Below are 20293 nucleotides of genomic sequence, written 5' to 3' on the forward strand. Positions count from 1 at the left end.
ACAGTATAGCAGACCCGCTCCTTCATAATGGGAACATTTTTTTAACTCAGGCCCTGCTCTATGTCTATTCAAAGGGGTATTGGGGTTTTGGGGTTTTTCCAAATTTTGGGCAGCCCTTGCAGTCACTGCATACACAATAACACTATAGGAGACCAGCTCCTTAATAATGGGAACATTTTTTTTAACTGAGACCCTCCTCTATGTCTCTTCAAATTGGTATTGGGGTTTTTCAAATTTTGGGCAGCCCTTGCAGTCACTGCATATGCAATAACAGTATAGCAGACCCGCTCCTTTATAATGGAATTTTTTTTTTAATTGAGGCCCTCCTCTATATCTCTTCAAAGGGGTATTGGGTTTTTCCAAATTTTGGGCAGCCCTTGCAGTCACTGCATACGCAATAACAGTATAGCAGACCAGCTCCTTCATAATGGGAACATTTTTTTAACTGAGTCCCTCCTCTATGTCTCTGTAAAGGGGTATCGGGGTTTTTCCAAATTTTGGGCAGCCCTTGCAGTTACTGCATATGCAATAACAGTATAGCAGACCTGCTCCTTCATAATGGAAACATTTTTTTAACTGAGGCCCTCCTCTATGTTTCTTCAAAGGGGTATTGGGGTTTTTCCAAATTTTTGGTAGCCCTTGCAGTCACTGCATACGCAATAACAGTATAGCAGACCCGCTCCTTCATAATGGGAACATTTTTTAAACTGAGGCCCTCCTCTATGTCTCTTCAAAAGAGTTTTGGGATTTTTCCAAATTTTGGGCAGCCCTTGCAGTCATTGCATATGCAATAACAGTATAACAGGCCTGCTCCTTTATAATTGGAACACTTTTTTTAACTGAGGCCCTCCTCTATGTCTCTTCAAAGAGGTATTGGATTTTTCCAAATTTTGGGCAGCCCTTGCAGTCACTGCATACACAATAACAATATAGGAGACCCGCTCCTTAATAATGCGAACATTTTTTTTAACTGAGGCCCTCCTCTATGTCTCTTCAAACGGGTATTGGGGTTTTTCCAAATTTTGGGCAGAACTTGCAGTCAGTGCATATGCAATAACAGTATAGCAGGCCTGCTCCTTTATGATTGGAACACTTTTTCGAACTGAGGCCCTCCTCTATGTCTCTTCAAAGAGGTATTGGATTTTTCCAAATTTTGGGCAGCCCTTGCAGTCACTGCATACACAATAACAATATAGGAGACCCGCTCCTTAATAATGCGAACATTTTTTTTTAACTGAGGCCCTCCTCTATGTCTCTTCAAACGGGTATTGGGGTTTTTCCAAATTTTGGGCAGCTCTTGCATTCACTGCATATGCAATAACAGTATAGCAGACCCGCTCCTTTATAATGGAAACATTTTTTTAACTGAGGCCCTCCCCTATGCCTTTTCAAAGGGGTATTGTGTTTTTTCCAAATTTTGGGCAGCCCTTGCAGTCACTTCATACACAATAACAGTATAGCAGACCCGCTCCTTTATAATGGGAACATTTTTTTAACTGAGGCCCTCCTCTATGTCTCTTCAAAGGAGTATTATGTTTTTTCCAAATTTTGAACAGTCCTTGCAGGGCCGGCTCCAGGCTTTTGTGGGCCCCGGGCGAAAGAGTCTCAGTGGGCCCCTTTAGCATACCACGATTCATGAGGCACAGATACGATGGAGAAATATAGGTATACAATACAGGGCCCAGCCTGCCACCTCATCTTTCACATATGCAAACATGCTCGCACACACACAGTACGCAGACATGCACGCACACACAGTACGCAGACATGCACGCACACACACACAGTATGCAGACATGCATGCACACACACACAGTACGCAGACACGCACACACACACACACACAGTACGCACACACACAGTATGCAGACACCAACACATACACAGTACGCATGCACACAAACAATACGCAGACACGCACATACACACACAATATGCTGACATGCACACACAATACGCAGACACGCACACACACAATACGCAGACACGCACACACACACAATGCGCAGACACAATACGCAGACACGTACACACACAATACGCAGACATGCACACACGCAATACGCAGACACGCTCACACACAATACGCAGACATACACACACACAATACGCAGCCACAGACACACACAATACGCAGCCACAGACACACACAATACGCAGACACACACACACAATACGCAGACACGCACACACACGCACACAATACGCAGACACGCACACAATACGCAGACACGCACACACAGTGCACAGACATGCGCATGGCAGGCATGCCCACACATACACACATGAACATGGTACACAGATATACACACACAATACGCAGACACGCACAGACACATATACATACATATTTGAACACATTCTTAAAAACACATATAAAACAGACAAATGTATATACACAGTCATACACACTGACATACACAGACATTCTCATCATACAGTACAGACCAAAAGTTTGGACACACCTCATTTAAAGATTTTTCTGTATTTTCATGACTATGAAAATTGTACATTCACACTGAAGGCATCAAAACTATGAATTAACACATGTGGAATTATATGCTTAACAAAAAAGTATGAAACAACTGAAAATATGTCTTATATTCTAGGTTCTTCAAAGTAGCCACCTTTTGCTTTGATGACTGCTTTGCACACTCTTGGCATTCTCTTGATGAGCTTCAAGAGGTAGTCACCGGAAATGGTCTTCCAACAATCTTGAAGGAGTTCCCACAGATGCTTAGCACTTGTTGGCCCTTTTGCCTTCACTCTGCGGTCCAGCTCACCCCAAACCTTCTCGATTGGGTTCAGGTCTGGTGACTGTAGAGGCCAGGTCATCTGGCGTAGCACCCCATCACTCTCCTTCTTGGTCAAATAGCCCTTACACAGCCTGGAGGTGTGTTTGGGGTCATTGTCCTGTTGAAAAATAAATGATGGTCCAACTAAACCCAAACCGGATGGAATAGCATGCCGCTGCAAGATGCTGTGGTAGCCATGCTGGTTCAGTATGCCTTCAATTTTGAATAAATCCCCAACAGTGTCACCAGCAAAGCACCCCCACACCATCACATCTCCTCCTCCATGCTTCACGGTGGGAACCAGGCATGTAGAGTCCATCCGTTCACCTTTTCTGCATCGCACAAAGACACGGTGGTTGGAACCAAAGATCTCAAATTTGGACTCATCAGACCAAAGCACAGATTTCCACTGGTCTAATGTCCATTCCTTGTGTTCTTTAGCTCAAACAAGTCTCTTCTGCTTGTTGCTTGTCCTTAGCAGTGGTTTCCTAGCAGCTATTTTACCATGAAGGCCTGCTGCACAAAGTCTCCTCTTAACAGTTGTAGAGATGTGTCTGCTGCTAGAACTCCGTGTGGCATTGACCTGGTCTCTAATCTGAGCTGCTGTTAACCTGCGATTTCTGAGGCTGGTGACTCGGATAAACTTATCCTCAGAAGCAGAGGTGACTCTTGGGCTGCCTTTCCTTGGGCGGTCCTCATGTGAGCCAGTTTCTTTGTAGCGCTTGATGGTTTTTGCAACTGCACTTAGGGACACATTCAAAGTTTGCCAAATTTTTTGCACTGACTGACCTTCATTTCTTAAAGTTATGATGGCCACTCATTTTTCTTTACTTTGAATTTGTATTATGGCAAGAAAAAAGCAGCTAACAGTCTATTCAGTAGGACTATCAGCTGTGTATCCACCTGACTTCTGCACAACACAACTGATGGTCCCAACCCCATTTATAAGGCAAGAAATCCCACTTATTAAACCTGACAGGGCACACCTGTGAAGTGAAAACCATTTCCGGTGACTACCTCTTGAAGCTCATCAAGAGAATGCCAAGAGTGTACAAAGCAGTCATCAAAGCAAAAGGTGGCTACTTTGAAGAACCTAGAATATAAGACATATTTTCAGTTGTTTCACACTTTTTTTGTTAAGTATATAATTCCACATGTGTTAATTCATAGTTTTGATGCCTTCAGTGTGAATGTACAATTTTCAAAGTCATGAAAATACAGAAAAATCTTTAAATGAGAAGGTGTGTCCAAACTTTTGGTCTGTACTGTACGTGCACACACACATAAGAAATATTTTTTATATGGGGATTGGGGAAGCTCGCTCACCTACCCCCTGGCCTGTGTCCCGTCCAGCTCCTCAGTCATGTGGCAGTGCAGGGCCTCAGGCGTGTCACATGGCCCTGGACCATCAGGGGGCCCACTCGCCGTCAGGGCCCGGGCCGCTTCCCCAGCAGCCGTGCAGGACCGCCAGTACTATTCAAGCCCTGCTCTGCTACATGCAGCAGCAGCAGTGTGCGGCTGCTGCTCCACCAATCAGGCCCAGTGCTGTCACTTTTCAGACATGGCCGGCACTGTGCGCTGTGCGGCTGTGTCTGGAAGTAATAACGCGGCAGGTGTGACACACAAGCACAATTAAAGGTGCAGTGTCGCCCCTGCGTGTCATTACTACCAGACACAGCTGCACTGTGCACAGCGTGCGGCCATGTCTTGAAAGTGACAGCACTGGGCCTGATTGGTGGAGCAGCAGCACACTGACCGCAACTGCTGCTGCTGCATGAAGCAGAGCAGGGCTTGAACAGCACCGGTGGCCCTGCACAGATGCCGGGGAAGCGGCCCGGGCCCAGATAACGAGTTGGCTCCCTGATGGTCCAGGGCCCCGGCATTTGCCCGGGTACGCCGGGTGCTGACGCCGGCCCTGAGTCCTTGCAGTCACTGCATACGCTATAACAATATAGCAGACCTGCCCCTTTATAATGGGAACATTTTTTAACTGAGGCCCTCCTCTATGTCTCTTCAAAGGGGTATTGTGTTTTTTCCAAATTTTGGGCAGCCCTTGCAGTCACTGCATACGCAAAAACAGTATAGCAGGCCCTCTTCTTTATAATGTGAACAACAATTTTAACTGAGGTCCTCCTCTATGTCTCTTCAAACGGGTATTTTGGTTTTCTCAAATTTTGAGCAACCCTTGCAGTCACTGAATACACAATAACAGTATAGGAGACCCACTCCTTAATAACGGGAACAACAAAGCATAGCCGGCTGATGGCTCTCTAACAATAGTGAAGGCTGACTGCTGGCCCTTTAACAATATTAAGGGCCACCTGATGGCCCTGTAAAAATAGTCTTTGTGACTTTCAGAGTCCCTCCTTCATAAATGAAACAGGTTGTGCCTGATCATGTCTCACACACCACATGGCTAGATAAGGTAGTAAAATGTTAAAATGAAATTTACTGGTGAATGTATTTTTCATCGTTGAAAGCAATGCAAAAGTGCAAAAACACATCAGAAACGCTACGTGTGAACATAGCCCAAGGTGTGGAGGAGCAATTTTTTGGGGGGTTATTTATTTTGCCTTATATGCAAGTCATTAACCTGGAAAGAATTCCCCTTAACATTTTTTCCAAGAAAATCTATTTTGTTTTCGCTTTTGTATGTTTTATTGTGAGTCTGTAAAAATGGCATAATACTCTGACAACATTGTTCACAGCAGTGACCTGGGAGTCAGAGATGCTTCCAGGGGTCTTCCCCATGCTGTTCCCATGTCATTTCAGCACTGTTTCCATCGATTTAGGCAATTTTTAGGCCCTCTGCAGGCCACCGGGGGGAGGAGGGGTGCGCCAGCAAAATGCTCAAGTTTCCCAATGACTTACATTGGGCTCATTGCTCGGGTCGAGCACCCGAGCATTACGATTTGCTCGACCTGAGCAACGAGCACCCGAGTGTTTTATTGCTTTCTGATCACTAGTCTTTAATCATTATCTACTGAAAACCCTAGATAATTTGTTCAATGCTTCTGACAAATGCAGTCTGATTTGTGTTTTTAAAAGGCCAGTCATGCAGCCCACATATTGTATCACACGGGTTTACAAGTTATTATGTATTGTGACAGAGTCACTGGTATGATATACGAGGGGAGGTATGTGTCACTCAGGTTGCTCTCCTGTGTGAACTAAAACCTAATAAATTTCTGCCAGCATGTTATATGCTGGGGGGTTAACTCTCTCAAAGGGTGTGGTTTTATGGGAATGGCAAAGAGGGTGGGAGGCCATTCCCCTACCTCCCCTCAGGGTGTGGCTGAGCAAGGTTTAAATGTTCAGTCAGTTTTTTTTATCTCTGAGCAGTGTGTGGCCTGGAGAGTGAAGTCTCCGGGCTGTGTTAGGGTGAAGCCAGAGAGCATCACCAGAGGACTGGTGTTTGCTGCGACTTTATCGTGCTACTCGGAGCGGGCCGAGCCTCGCTTGATATCAGACTCTGTTATACCTTATCTTTTGTTTTCCTGTTAACCCCGAGAGGGTCTGTTTATTTTTATGGGACTCTGCTAGAGTTTATGCTACAGAATAAACCAGCAGGAAGTTTAATCCGAACCGTGTGTCCTGTGTCTGTCTCTGGAGAGCCATGCAAGTCGCTTTACCACAGTTTATAACGTATGTGGTGTTACAGTTTATAAAGTTACGTATGTGGTAGGTCTTTTTAGTAGCCAAAGATGTGAATACCTGAGTAGTGTTGAGCGATACCTTCCGATATCGGGAAATATCGGATCGGATTGGATCGGACCGATACCGAAAAAGTATCGGATATCGCCGATTCCGATACCGGAAACCAATGCAAGTCAATGGGACAGAAATATCGGAATGAAAATAAACCCTTTCTTTCCTTGTAGGTTAATTCTACATGAAGGAAAACAGCTAAGAATAATGTAGAATTTATTGAGGGAGGTGGGGGAGACAATAAAGGCATAGAGGTTTAGCCCAATCAAATGGAATAGCAGGAATTAATATTTTTTTTAAGACGTTCTGAGTTACGGAAATATTGACTATGTTAAGTATTTTTAGATTTTGTCAGATATTTATGTTTCACTACTTCCATGCTCTTCACCTTCTTTTTTACTTCTCCCACACTTTCTCCTTCATCATCCTCAGCATCTTTTTCATCCTCTTCTTCTTCACCTTCTTCATCTTCTTCTTCTTCACCTTCTTCGTATTATTCTTTTTTTTTACATTCTTCATATTCTACTTCTTCATCTTCTTCATATTCTTCTTCTTCATCATATTCTTATTTGTGACAGGCATTCCTGTAGTTGTTATCTATAAAAGGTTGGACATTACACCTTTCGTTCTGCCCGTCACAAAAGATTTACAACAGGATTTGTCTGCGTTCAGTTTGGCCTGCAGCAGCAGGTCTTTTCCAGGGGCACCACGAGGAGGAACGGACTCACCCCCATACACTGCTTAGTCATCTTCTGCTTATAATTTAGATATTATCTTTTGCTCTGATTTTTAGTCTTATGCTTAATGTTCTTCCGCTTTTTGTTCTGCAGCTTCTTGTATTTCTGCTTCTTGGTTTTCTGTCTCTTGTTCTTCTGTATCTTGGTGCTTGTCTTCTCTTCTTTGTCCTCTTGGTCAACTTCTTCAGGGTCATCTTCTTGGTCTTCTTCGGGGTGGTCTTCAGGGTCGTCGTCTTCGGGGGTCCTCGTCTTCGGGGTCCTCGTCTTCTTCGGGTTGGTCTTCTGGGTCCTCGTCTTCGGGGTCCTCGTCTTCTTCGGGGTGGTCTTCAGGGTCCTCGTCTTCTTCGGGGTGGTCATCAGGGTCCTCATCTTCTTCGGGGTGGTCTTCAGGGTCCTCGTATTCAGGGTCGTTGTCTTCGGGGTCCTCGTCTTCTTAGGGTTGGTCTTCAGGGTCCTCGTCTTCAGGGTCCTCGTCAGGGAGATCCAGAGTGATTACCAAGAACCATTTCAAAAAGCTTGAACTTGGAAATGTAACAGAAGGCACAAGAAAGCTGAGGAACTACCGAGAACCAGCTGACGGTACTGGAACCCGGATGGGTAGCAGAAGGTACAAGAGCCAATGGAACTGCCGAAGACCAGCTGACGGTACTGGAACTCGGTTACTAAGCAGGAGGTACCTGTGCCAGAAAGCACTACCAAGGACCAGCAGACGTTGGTGGAACTTGGATACCGAGAAGGAGGCACCTAATCCAAAGGCACTGCCGAGAACCAGCTGACGGTACTGGAACCCGGATGGGTAGCAGAAGGTACCCATGTAAAAAAAAGTTCAAGGCCGCGAGCCGGCCGCAGTTACCACAACCCACAGTCCTACAGGGGGTGCTTGTCCTATTGGCACTATGGAACCAGCCTTCATTGCCTGATCCCGCAGCCCACATAGGAGTCACCTAAACTGCAGGCACCATAGAGTCAGCTAACCCGACCGCAACACGACAGGACAACGCATTGGAGGCAAAGTGACGTTGACACTACCCAGAAACAGCTGGCGTGCTGGAACCAGGCTGGGCAGGAGGGAGTACCCATGCCAAAGTCACTGCCGAGAACCAGCTGACGGTACTGGAACCCGGATGGGTAGTAGAAGGTACAAGAGCAAATGGAACTACCGAGGACCAGCTGACGGTACTGGAACCCGGATGGGTAGCAGAAGGTACAAGAGCCAATGGAACTGCCGAAGACCAGCTGACGGTACTGGAACTCGGTTACTAAGCAGGAGGTACCTGTGCCAGAAAGCACTACCAAGGACCAGCAGACGTTGGTGGAACTTGGATACCGAGAAGGAGGCACCTAATCCAAAGGCACTGCCGAGAACCAGCTGACGGTACTGGAACCCGGATGGGTAGCAGAAGGTACCCATGTAAAAAAAAGTTCAAGGCCGCGAGCCGGCCGCAGTTACCAAAACCCACAGTCCTACAGGGGGTGCTTGTCCTATTGGCACTATGGAACCAGCCTTCATTGCCTGATCCCGCAGCCCACATAGGAGTCACCTAAACTGCAGGCACCATAGAGTCGGCTAACCCGACCGCAACACGACAGGACAACGCATTGGAGGCAAAGTGACGTTGACACTACCCGGAAACAGCTGGCTTGCTGGAACCAGGCTGGGCAGGAGGGAGTACCCGTGCCAAAGACACTGCCGAGAACCAGCTGACGGTACTGGAACCCGGATGGGTAGTAGAAGGTACAAGAGCCAATGGAACTGCCGAAGACCAGCTGACGGTACTGGAACTCGGTTACTAAGCAGGAGGTACCTGTGCCAGAAAGCACTACCAAGGACCAGCAGACGTTGGTGGAACTTGGATACCGAGAAGGAGGCACCTAATCCAAAGGCACTGCCGAGAACCAGCTGACGGTACTGGAACCCGGATGGGTAGCAGAAGGTACCCATGTAAAAAAAAGTTCAAGGCCGCGAGCCAGCCGCAGTTACCAAAACCCACAGTCCTACAGGGGGTGCTTGTCCTATTGGCACTATGGAACCAGCCTTCATTGCCAGATCCCGCAGCCCACATAGGAGTCACCTAAACTGCAGGCACCATAGAGTCGGCTAACCCGACCGCAACACGACAGGACAACGCATTGGAGGCAAAGTGACGTTGACACTACCCGGAAACAGCTGGCGTGCTGGAACCAGGCTGGGCAGGAGGGAGTACCCATGCCAAAGTCACTGCCGAGAACCAGCTGACGGTACTGGAACCCGGATGGGTAGTAGAAGGTACAAGAGCAAATTGAACTACCGAGGACCAGCTGACGGTACTGGAACCCGGATGGGTAGCAGAAGGTACAAGAGCCAATGGAACTGCCGAAGACCAGCTGACGGTACTGGAACTCGGTTACTAAGCAGGAGGTACCTGTGCCAGAAAGCACTACCAAGAACCAGCAGACATTGGTGGAACTTGGATACCGAGAAGGAGGCACCTAATCCAAAGGCACTGCCGAGAACCAGCTGACGGTACTGGAACCCGGATGGGTAGTAGAAGGTACAAGAGCAAATGGAACTACCGAGAACCAGCTGGCGGTGCTGGAACCCAGGGTAAATACTAAAAACAGAGTGGAGCCAGAGGTGTAATTGGAGCAAGTTTTAAATCAGTAGTACAGTGGATGTGGACAAAGCAGGAGAATTTGCCGGACACACAGCAGGGGAACAGTTGACGTTACTGAACCCCAATAACACTGGAGCAAGCGTTGACTGTGCAGACGGCACTTCTGAGCAGCAACTAGCGGTATTGGAGCCCAGGGTAAATACTAAAAACAGAGGAGCCAGAGGTGTATTTGGAGGAGGTTTTAAATCAGTAGTACAGTGGATGTGGACAAAGCAGGAGAAATTGCCTTCCGCACAGCAGGGGAACAGCTGACGTTACCGAACCCCAATAACACGGCAGCAAGTGTTGACTGTGCAGACGGCACTTCCGAGCGCCAACTGGTGGTGTTGGAGCTCAGGGATAATACTGAAAACAGAGGAGCCAGAGGTGTATTTGGAGGAGGTTTTAAATCAGTAGTACAGTGGATGTGGACAGAGCAGGAGAAATTGCCGTCCTCACAGCAGGGGAACAGCTGACGTTACTGAACCCCAATAACACGGCAGCAAGTGTTGACTGTGCAGATGGCACTTCCAAGCGCCAACTGGCGGTGTTGGAGCTCAGGGATAATACTGAAAACAGAGGAGCCAGAGGTGTAATTGGAGCAACTTTAAAATCTGTAGTAGTGAGAATGTGGACAGAGCAGGAGAAATTGCCGTCCGCGCAGCAGGGGAACAGCTGACGTTACCGAACCCCAATAACATGGCAGCAAGTGTTGACTGTGCAGACGGCACTTCCGAGCGCCAACTGGCGGTGTTGGAGCTCAGGGATAATACTGAAAACAGAGGAGCCAGAGGTGTAATTGGAGCAACTTTAAAATCTGTAGTAGTGAGAATGTGGACAGAGCAGGAGAAATTGCCGTCCGCACAGCAGGGGAACAGCTGACGTTACCGAACCCCAATAACATGGCAGCAAGTGTTGACTGTGCAGACGGCACTTCCGAGCGCCAACTGGCGGTGTTGGAGCTCAGGGATAATACTGAAAACAGAGGAGCCAGAGGTGTAATTGGAGCAACTTTAAAATCTGTAGTAGTGAGAATGTGGACAGAGCAGGAGAAATTGCCGTCCGCACAGCAGGGGAACAGCTGACGTTACTGAACCTCAATGACACGGCAGCAAGTGTTGACTGTGCAGACGGCACTTCCGAGCGCCAACTGGCGGTGTTGGAGCTCAGGGATAATACTGAAAACAGAGGAGCCAGAGGTGTAATTGGAGCAACTCTAAAATCTGTAGTAGTGAGAATGTGGACAGAGCAGGAGAAATTGCCGTCCGCACAGCAGGGGAACAGCTGACGTTACTGAACCCCAATGACACGGCAGCAAGTGTTGACTGTGCAGACGGCACTTCCGAGCGCCAACTGGCGGTGTTGGAGCTCAGGGATAATACTGAAAACCGAGGAGCCAGAGGTGTAATTGGAGCAACTTTAAAATCTGAAGTAGTGAGAATGTGGACAGAGCAGGAGAAATTGCCGTCCGCACAGCCGGGGAACAGCTGACGTTACTGAACCCCAATGACACGGCAGCAAGTGTTGACTGTGCAGACGGCACTTCCGAGCGCCAACTGGCGGTGTTGGAGCTCAGGGATTACAGTTCAGGTGGTAGAAACATGAACAGAACAGGAGACCTGGATACTTTTGCCAACAATTATTTATTCTGGAAGAGGACTGGCAAATTCATGAGAGATCCAGGCCTTGTTCATTTTGAGAAAAGTAAGCCGGTCAACGTTATCGGAGGATAATCGCATGCGACGGCCTGTTAGTACACCACCTGCGGCACTAAAGACGCGTTCCGATAATACACTAGCAGCAGGGCAAGCTAGTGTAGCACCCCGAGGACTCGGCTGCTACAGGGGTATTGCACCTCGATCCAGAGGTGTGGTATTCCACTCCCGGGTAAGGATGGAGGGTGGGACTGAGCTCAGCTTGTTGCATGCACTACACTCATCCCATTTCCGGGGGACAGAACAACGGTACTCCCACCAGATAGATGTGCAGGTACGACAGCGTCTGTCCCTGGCTGGAGTGGGAGGGGGGGAGGAACATCCCAGTAGTGTAGGAGCAGTCAGGGGAGGGACTCTGGGCATAGGAAGGAGCCCATTGGGTGCTAGTCACCTGGGCTCGGGTGTCAGAGGGAGTATAAGAGGTGGGCACCATCTTTAGACAGGATCCTGTTCAGAGGAGAGTCTGTTCAGAGAGGAGCTCAGCCAGAGAGGGCTGAGAGGGAGCTGTGGCTCCGTCTGGGCCCAGCTCCAGAGCCAGGCCTGAAGCAGAGAGAGGAAGAAAAAGGAACACAAGGAAAGGCCCAGAGACGCAAGCAGAGGGAACCCTGAGATCCCACGAGTGAACTAAAACGGGTGAGGGGTTGGCAGAGAAGGGTACCGGATCCCAAGCTGGTGGAGGCAAATCATCCTTAGCCAGGAACCGGAGGTCGTGGTCAAGCTTTGGCACGACCCCTCGCCACATCCACCAGGAAGGCACGCCACATAGGGTCAGGAAAACCGGATTGAGGTTTTGCCCCATAAGGCCCGAGGAAGCCGGACATAGGTGGGTCCCTGGTGAGGACGGCCAGTAGGAAGGAAGAGAGGGGAGCTCAGGACCACGCTCTGGAACTGCCTGGGAGTTGGCCGAGTCCCGCACCTGGTGGACGCAGCACGGCTCGGGTGGTCACTCTTGGCCGAAGTGACCGGAGCAACACCTGTGAGTAAAAGCCTTGAAACTGCACCACACGTCTCTGAGCTTCCTTGCTGCACCATCACTACCACTATCATCCACATCTGCTGCCCTGAGGCCATACCCCTCCCGTTGGGGGTTATACCATCCACGCTGCACATCCGTACCACCGGCCTCAGCGGACTGTCCTGCAGCGGCGGCTTCATAGCCGCATTCAACAGGTGGCGTAGTCGAACACCGTACCATCTTCTGCTAAACTCTGCCGCTCAGTTTGACTCCCTGGGCACGGACCGGGTCACCGCCACGAGACTACTACCCCCATCTGATCCGGCTCCGGGTAAGCCCCCGTGCGCGCGATGCCGCACGACACAGCAGGCCCAGGGGCGCGTCACTAGCACCTCCAATGCATACTGACTTAGCTCTGGCCATGTATCTAGCTTACAGACCCAAAACTTGAAGGGAGAAGAGCCGTCTGGGAGTACACTAAGAGGGCAAGACATGTAGTCTGTCACCATCTGACAGAAACGTTGCCTCCTGCTGACTGGAGCCGTCTGTGATGGTGTAGACATTTGTGGCGGCGGGGACACAAAACTTTGCCACATTTTGGCCATACTGGCCTTGCCTTGTGCTGAGGCGCTGCTTCTGCTCCCTCTTTGTGCAGAGCTTCCTCCACTGCCTCGACACACTGAGCTGCTTTGTAAAGCACTAGCAGCACTGCTCTCGGTTGGAATGGAGAACATGATGGAATGCACCAGTGCGTCTTGGTACTCCCGCATTTTACGCTCCCAGTTCAACGGTGTTATGAGGCTTTGTAAGTTGTCCCGGTAGCGAGGATCTAGGAGGGTGGACACCCAATAATCAGCCGTGTTGAGAATGTGGGCGATGCGGCGGTCGTTTCTCAGGCACTGCAGCATGAAATCAACCATGTGCTGCAGACTGCCAACTGGCCAAGAAACGCTGTCCCCTGCTTGAGGCGTGATCTCTGCCTGCTCTGCATCACCCCACCCTCGCTCTAGATACTGACTACTAGAGCATTGTGTACCTCCCTCCTCTGGACAGATGTCTTCCTCATCCATTGACTCCTCCTTATCCTCCTCACAAAGTGTCCCCTGCCTAGGCCTTTGTGAGGAACCACGTTGCGCAGACTGTAGAGAAGCAGATGGCATTTGTGACTCCTCATCCTCCATCTCTTCCAAAACCTCGTCCCTTAGTGCTTGCAGTGTTTTTTCAAGCAGGCAGATAAGGGGGATAGTCATGCTGACTAGTGCATCATCTGCACTCGCCATCCGCGTGGAATAATCGAAGGCACGCAAAACGTGGCAAATGTCCTTCATAGAGGCCCACTCAGTGGTGGTGAAGTGTGAACGGCGCGCACTGCGACTTGTTTGCGCCTGCTGCAGCTGGTACTCCATTACTGCTGCCTGCTGCTCACACAACCTCTCCAACATATGTAACGTTGAATTCCACCTGGTGGGTAGGTCACATATGATGCGATGTTCCGGAAGACGTAATCGGCGCTGCAGAGCTGCAATGCGTGATCTTGCATTGCTGGAACGCCGCAAGTGAGCGCACTCTATGCGGACCTTGTGAAGCAGTGCATCAAGATCCGGATAGTCCCTCAAAAAACTCTGCACGACCAAGTTGAGCACATGTGCCAGACATGGGATGTGAGTGAGGTTGCCTAGGCCCAGAGCTGCCACCAGATTTCGGCCATTGTCACACACTACCATGCCTGGCTGGAGATTCGCTGGCACAAACCACACGTCGATCTGCTGCTTGATGGCATTCCAGAGCTCCTGAGCTGTGTGGCTTCGATTCCCCCTGTTGACGTTTGGCCACGGCTGTGCTCATATTGGTCACCATAACAGGTAACCGCTCACGGGTCGATGTGGAGGTAGACCGTGACGGCTCCTGCAGCGCTGATTCAGAGGAACTGGAGTATGAGGAGGAGTCAATGTGTACAGACTGGATTCCTGCAATCCTTGGAGTTGGCAGAACACGTACAGCGCCACTCTCAAGATCTGTACCCGGCTCCACAACATTTACCCAATGGGCAGTGAGGGAAAGGTATCGTCCCTGTCCATGCTTACTGGTCCACGCATCGGTGGTCAGGTGGACCTTGCTACTGACGGCGTTTTGTAGCGCATGTTTAATTTTTCCCTCCACATGATGTTGCAGGGCAGGGACGGCTTGCCTGCTGAAATAAAATCGGCTGGGCACGTTGTATTGTGGGACTGCCAATGCCATAAAGTTACGGAATGTGTCAGTCTCCACCAGCCTGAATGATAGCATTTCAAGGGCCAGTAGTTTAGCAATGCCAGCATTCAGTTGCTTTACTTAGCTGCTTTTTTCCTGCCATAATACAAATTCTAACAGTCTATTCAGTAGGACTATCAGCTGTGTATCCACCAGACTTCTGCACAACACAACTGATGGTCCCAATCCCATCTATAAGGCAAGATATCCCACTTATTAAACCTGACAGGGCACACCTGTGAAGTGAAAACCATTTCCGGTGACTACCTCTTGAAGCTCATCAAAAGAATGCCAAGAGTGTACAAAGCAGTCATCAAAGCAAAAGGTGGCTACTTTGAAGAACCTAGAATATAAGACATATTTTCAGTTGTTTTACACTTCTTTGTTAAGAATATAATTCCACATGTGTTAATTCATAGTTTTGATGCCTTCAGTGTGAATGTACAATTTTCATAGTCATGAAAATACAGAAAAATCTTTAAATGAGAAGGTGTGTCCAAACTTTTGGTCTGTACTGTATGTATTAAATACAGGAATGCCATTCGGCATGAATATTAGACATGATCTGATTTACCATTATGAATGAAACCATATGTTCCCTATCAGAATATAGATATTCTCTTTTTTCTCATGAGTTGGATCCTATATTTGGATTGTTTTTAAATGTTACACATATGTTTTAAGTTGTGAAATCTGCTTTTATTTCATTGGTTACAATTACAATTAACCATGTGACTGACAGGATATTACATTTAACAGTTATGTACTTAGGTTTTCAGTATGCAATGATTAAAGATGCATAGTCTGAAATGCGTTTGGCACAGTTATACCTCCAAGTGGGGTTGTGACATTATGCCATTTATTTTAATATCGACCTAATAAAGTTTATAACTTCTTATGAAAATCCTGAAGTTGGAATAATCTTCCTTTACCGTTGTCCATCCTGCCGCACTACTGGTTTCGTGCCTCGAACTTACACGTAGGTGAGCTGACTCCATCTTGTTGTGTCTTGTATACAGACTGTCGGAATATATTTCACTATATAGAACGGAATACAGCCTCTTGCCACACTGTCTCTCGTGTAACTAAATAGCCTAGACAAATAATCTGTTGTTGGTCTCCAAGGTTGTCCTCCAACCCTTTCCACTCAAGGGCAGTTCACTTTCGGCCAGTGGGAGAGCACTAATGCTACCCTCGATCCAACCTAGAATAATCGCATTAAGATAAACTGTCGTGAAAAACCTGATGTAATAGAAGAAAACTAACCGCAGTTTTTAAATCAATATAGCTATTTTAGTCTAAATCAGCATAAAAATTGAACTCCATAAAAATTATGTTTAAAATTGTTCCCCCAGTAATTAATGTTTTATAGGAAGTAGTGAACCATGACCACACAGTACAAGAGAAACATGGTTTAGGCCAGGTCTGCACAACATACGATCCATTTTTACCCATTGGGCTAACACCATCAAGGGCTCTCCCTACATAAAATCAACAAAGCCCAAAAAAACATACAGAGATGAGAGCCAAACTTACGAATCACAAAAAATTCTTTATTAACATATATCAACAAATTCATAGAATTTTTTAAAAGGTGAGTATCACACTTAAGCAAACCATACCAGTAGGTCATATAATATACAGCAATGTTTGGTCACCGTCTCCTAAATGCATGTAAGAGAGCAATTTATACACCAGAACATTAAATTAGTAAAGATATGATGTAATGAAATCCTTCCTCAAAATACAATAAAGACTGAACTGGATAGGGAAACAATGTCCCCAGAACACGCATCTACTAGAGATACATGCACATGTGGAAAAAACATATAAAGTCCTTTAATGGAGAAAACCTTTTGCTGAATATAAAGGGATAAAGGTAATATACCCTTCTGCAGTGAAAGTCTGCAGCAGACCACTGCATGCAATCAGATGATCCCCAAGGTAAAGGAAAAGAGACTTGCGGAATAAGGTGATAAGTTCACCAGAACACATAAAACTTGTATGGAAGCGACTGGCCCCTGACGTGTGTTTTGCATATTGCTTCCTCCGAGGTGTGTTGTAGGGATGTAAAGGAGGCTTTTAATATTGCTACTTACTTATCGGGTCTGGTGTTGGCGGGTGGAATTGATGTCGGACACCGGTCCGTGACTTCCTGGTTTCGGATGCCGGGGAGCTGAGTGCCGATGATAACCGCTGAGGGTAAGCAGAGGCTTAACATAGTGCAATGGGGGACATTATGGGGCAATTGGTAAATTGTGAAAGGGAGCATAGAATAGCGAAGGGCAGTTGAGTGGGAGTGACATTATGCAGAGAGGCAGTGTGGGGGGAGATATGGAAAGGGGCAGTTTTGGGTGATATTTTTGAGAGGGACGGTGTGATGGAAATATGCAGAGGAGCAGTGTGTGTGGGTGGACATTATGGAGAAGGGTAGTGTGGAGGGATATTATGGAGAGGGGCAGTGTGAGGGCATTACGGAAAGGGGCAGTGTGGGGTGACATTATGGAGAAGGCCTGTGCTGGGGTTTATACTGGGAGGAAGCACAGTTAGGGGCAATTATTTATTCAGAGGCTTAACATAGGAGATATTTTTATTTATGGGTCAGTATAACAATACTTTTATTTTTAAGGGCACCTTGTCGAGAAGTGCTGCTGAGGGAGAAGAACAGGGAAGTCTATGGAGAAGAGCTCTGGGCGTGAAATCTCATCATGGTGTCTGGACAAAATGGAGAAGAAAAGAAGGAGAACAACTTCAATCAGATAAGATGTCACCTACAAGGTACCTGGATGCATGGGCGTACCCACCGTGAGGCAGGGAGGGCAGCTGCCCCCTCCTAGAAGCAGGGACGCACGCCGCCATAGGCGGATTATAATAAGGGCAATCTGGGCTACCGCCCGGGGCTCCGGAGCGTCTATGGCCAGATTGCCCTCATTATATGTGCGGCACCGCGGCACATACCGGCAGACAGTGGCGGGGGGGCCCACGGACATCTCCCCCAGCAGCGGCGCATGGCCGCTACTTCTTTTTCGGCCGTGCCAGCACTGCAGCTGTTAACTTCCCTGTGCTGGCCCGGCCGCGTCACAGCTAGGAGACACGGCCCTGTGCACGGCCGTGTCTCCTAGCTGTGACGTCACGCATTGCGCGCCCGGCCTGCACTGCTGCAACGGAGAGGAGCAGGAGTACTGGAGCCGGGGGATGGTGTGTGTGAGAGTGTGTGTGTGAGAGTCTGTGTGTGAGAGTGTGTGTGTGTGAGAGTGTGTGTGTGTGAGAGTGTGTGTGTGTGAGAGTGTGTGTGTGATTGAGTGAGTGTGTGTGCAGGCAGATATCATAGTGTGATATCTGTTTATATGTATTTTTGTGTTTCAAATGTGTTTATGCATGTATGTATATGTCTATATATGTGTGTGTGTGCGTGACTGCGTGCGGCCTCCCGCTGTCTCTGGGGGGGGCGCCGTGCAGCCTCCCGCTGTGTATAGATGGCTATGTGCGGCCTCCCGCTGTGTATAGATGGCTACGTGCGGCCTCCTGCTGTGTATAGATGGCTACGTGCGGCCTCCTGCTGTGAATAGATGGCTACGTGCGGCCTCCCGCTGTGTATACATGGCTACGTGCGGCCTCCTGCTGTGTATTGATGGCACCGTGCAGCCTCCCGCTGTGTATAGATGGCTATGTGCGGCCTCCCGCTGTGTATAGATGGCTGCGTGTGCCCTCCTGCTGTGTATAGATGGCTACGTGTGCTCAAAATTGAGTCATACAATTAATGTAAGGCTATGTGCCCACGATGCGGAAATGCTTCGGATTTTTCCTGAGCGTTTCTGCATCTCCCTGGCAGAAAAAACACATGCGGATTTTACATGCGTTTTTCCTGCCAGGGACAAACGGAAGTGAAGCGTTCTTCACATGCATTTCTGCATGCGGGTTGACAAGCGCTTTCCAAGCGATTTTAGCATCACTTGGAAAGTGCTTGACAACTTGGTCACACTATATAAATCCATGCAACCAGCATAGATCTACACTGTGTTCCAAATTATTATGCAAATAATATTTTCTCAGATTTTCCCAAATTACCTATATGAATTGCAGTCATTGTAATTTTCCAGTCAAATAACTATTAGAGTACAATTGAAAGGTTTTTGTACAAACTCCCTATGATAACAGTATATTTTTTAAAAAATAAAACACTCAAGCTGCACTCAAAATGCATGTTCCTAATTTTTATGCACAGCAGAGTTTTCAACCTTTTCATTTTAATAAAGAACAAAAAAAATGGTCATTTTTGAAATTATAAGCATTAGCAGGTTATTACAAACTGAAATCAAACAGTTTTCAACTCAAAACTTTATTCTAGGTGATGTAACATTTGCACATAGGACCCCTTGTTCGAAAGGAGCTTCTGAACTCTCTCATTCATTGAATTTGTCAGGTTTTGGATGGTTTCTGCTTCAATTGTTTTGCATGAGGACAGAATACCCTCCCAGAGCTGTTGCTTAGATGTGAACTGCCTCCCGCCATAATAGACACTCCTTGAGATGATGCTCCAGAGGTTCTCAATGGGGTTGAGGTCAGGGGAGCATGGGTGCCACACCATAAGTTTGTCCCCTTTTATGCCCATACCAGCCAGAGATGCAGATGTGTTATGTGCAGCATGAGACGGGGTATTATCATGCATGAAAATGATCTTGCAGCGGAATGCATGGTTCTTCTTCTTGAACCATGGCAGGAAGTGCTGTTTGAGAAACTCAACATACATTATGGAGTTCATCTTTACCCCTTCAGGGATCCTAAAAGAGCCGACAATCTCTCTCCCCATGATTCCAGCCCAAAACATTACTCCGCCTCCTCCTTGTTGGCGCCGTAGCCGTGTTTGCATGGGGTGTCCATCAACCAGCCATCCTCCACTCCATCCATCTGGACCATCGAGATCATTTCATGCATGATAATGCCCCGTCTCATGCTGCACATAACACATCTGCATCTCTGGCTGCTGTGGGCATAAAAGGGGACAAACTTATGGTGTGGCCCCCATGCTCCCCTGACCTCAACCCCATTGAGAACCTCTGGAGCATCATCAAAAGGAGTGTCTATTATGGCGGGAGGCAGTTCACATCTAAGCAACAGCTCTTGGAGGGTATTCTGTCCTCATGCAAAACAATTGAAGCAGAAACCATCCAAAACCTGACAAATTCAATGAATGAGAGATTTCAGAAGCTCCTTTCGAACAAGGGGTCCTATGTGCAAATGTTACATCACCTAGAATAAAGTTTTGAGTTGAAAACTGTTTGATTTCAGTTTGTAATAACCTGCTAATGCTTATAATTTCAAAAATGACCATTTTTTTGTTCTTTATTAAAATGAAAAGGTTGAAAACTCTGCTGTGCATAATAATTAGGAACATGCATTTTGAGTGCAGTTTGAGTTTTTTATTTTTTAAAAAATATACTGTTATCATAGGCAGTTTGTACAAAAACCTTTCAATTGTACTTTAATAGTTATTTGACTG

This window comes from Phyllobates terribilis, unplaced genomic scaffold (assembly GCF_046119375.1).
Source record: "Phyllobates terribilis strain yellow unplaced genomic scaffold, ASM4611937v1 Scaffold_4__5_contigs__length_816908805, whole genome shotgun sequence".
In the NCBI taxonomy this organism is placed as follows: Eukaryota; Metazoa; Chordata; class Amphibia; order Anura; family Dendrobatidae; genus Phyllobates; species Phyllobates terribilis.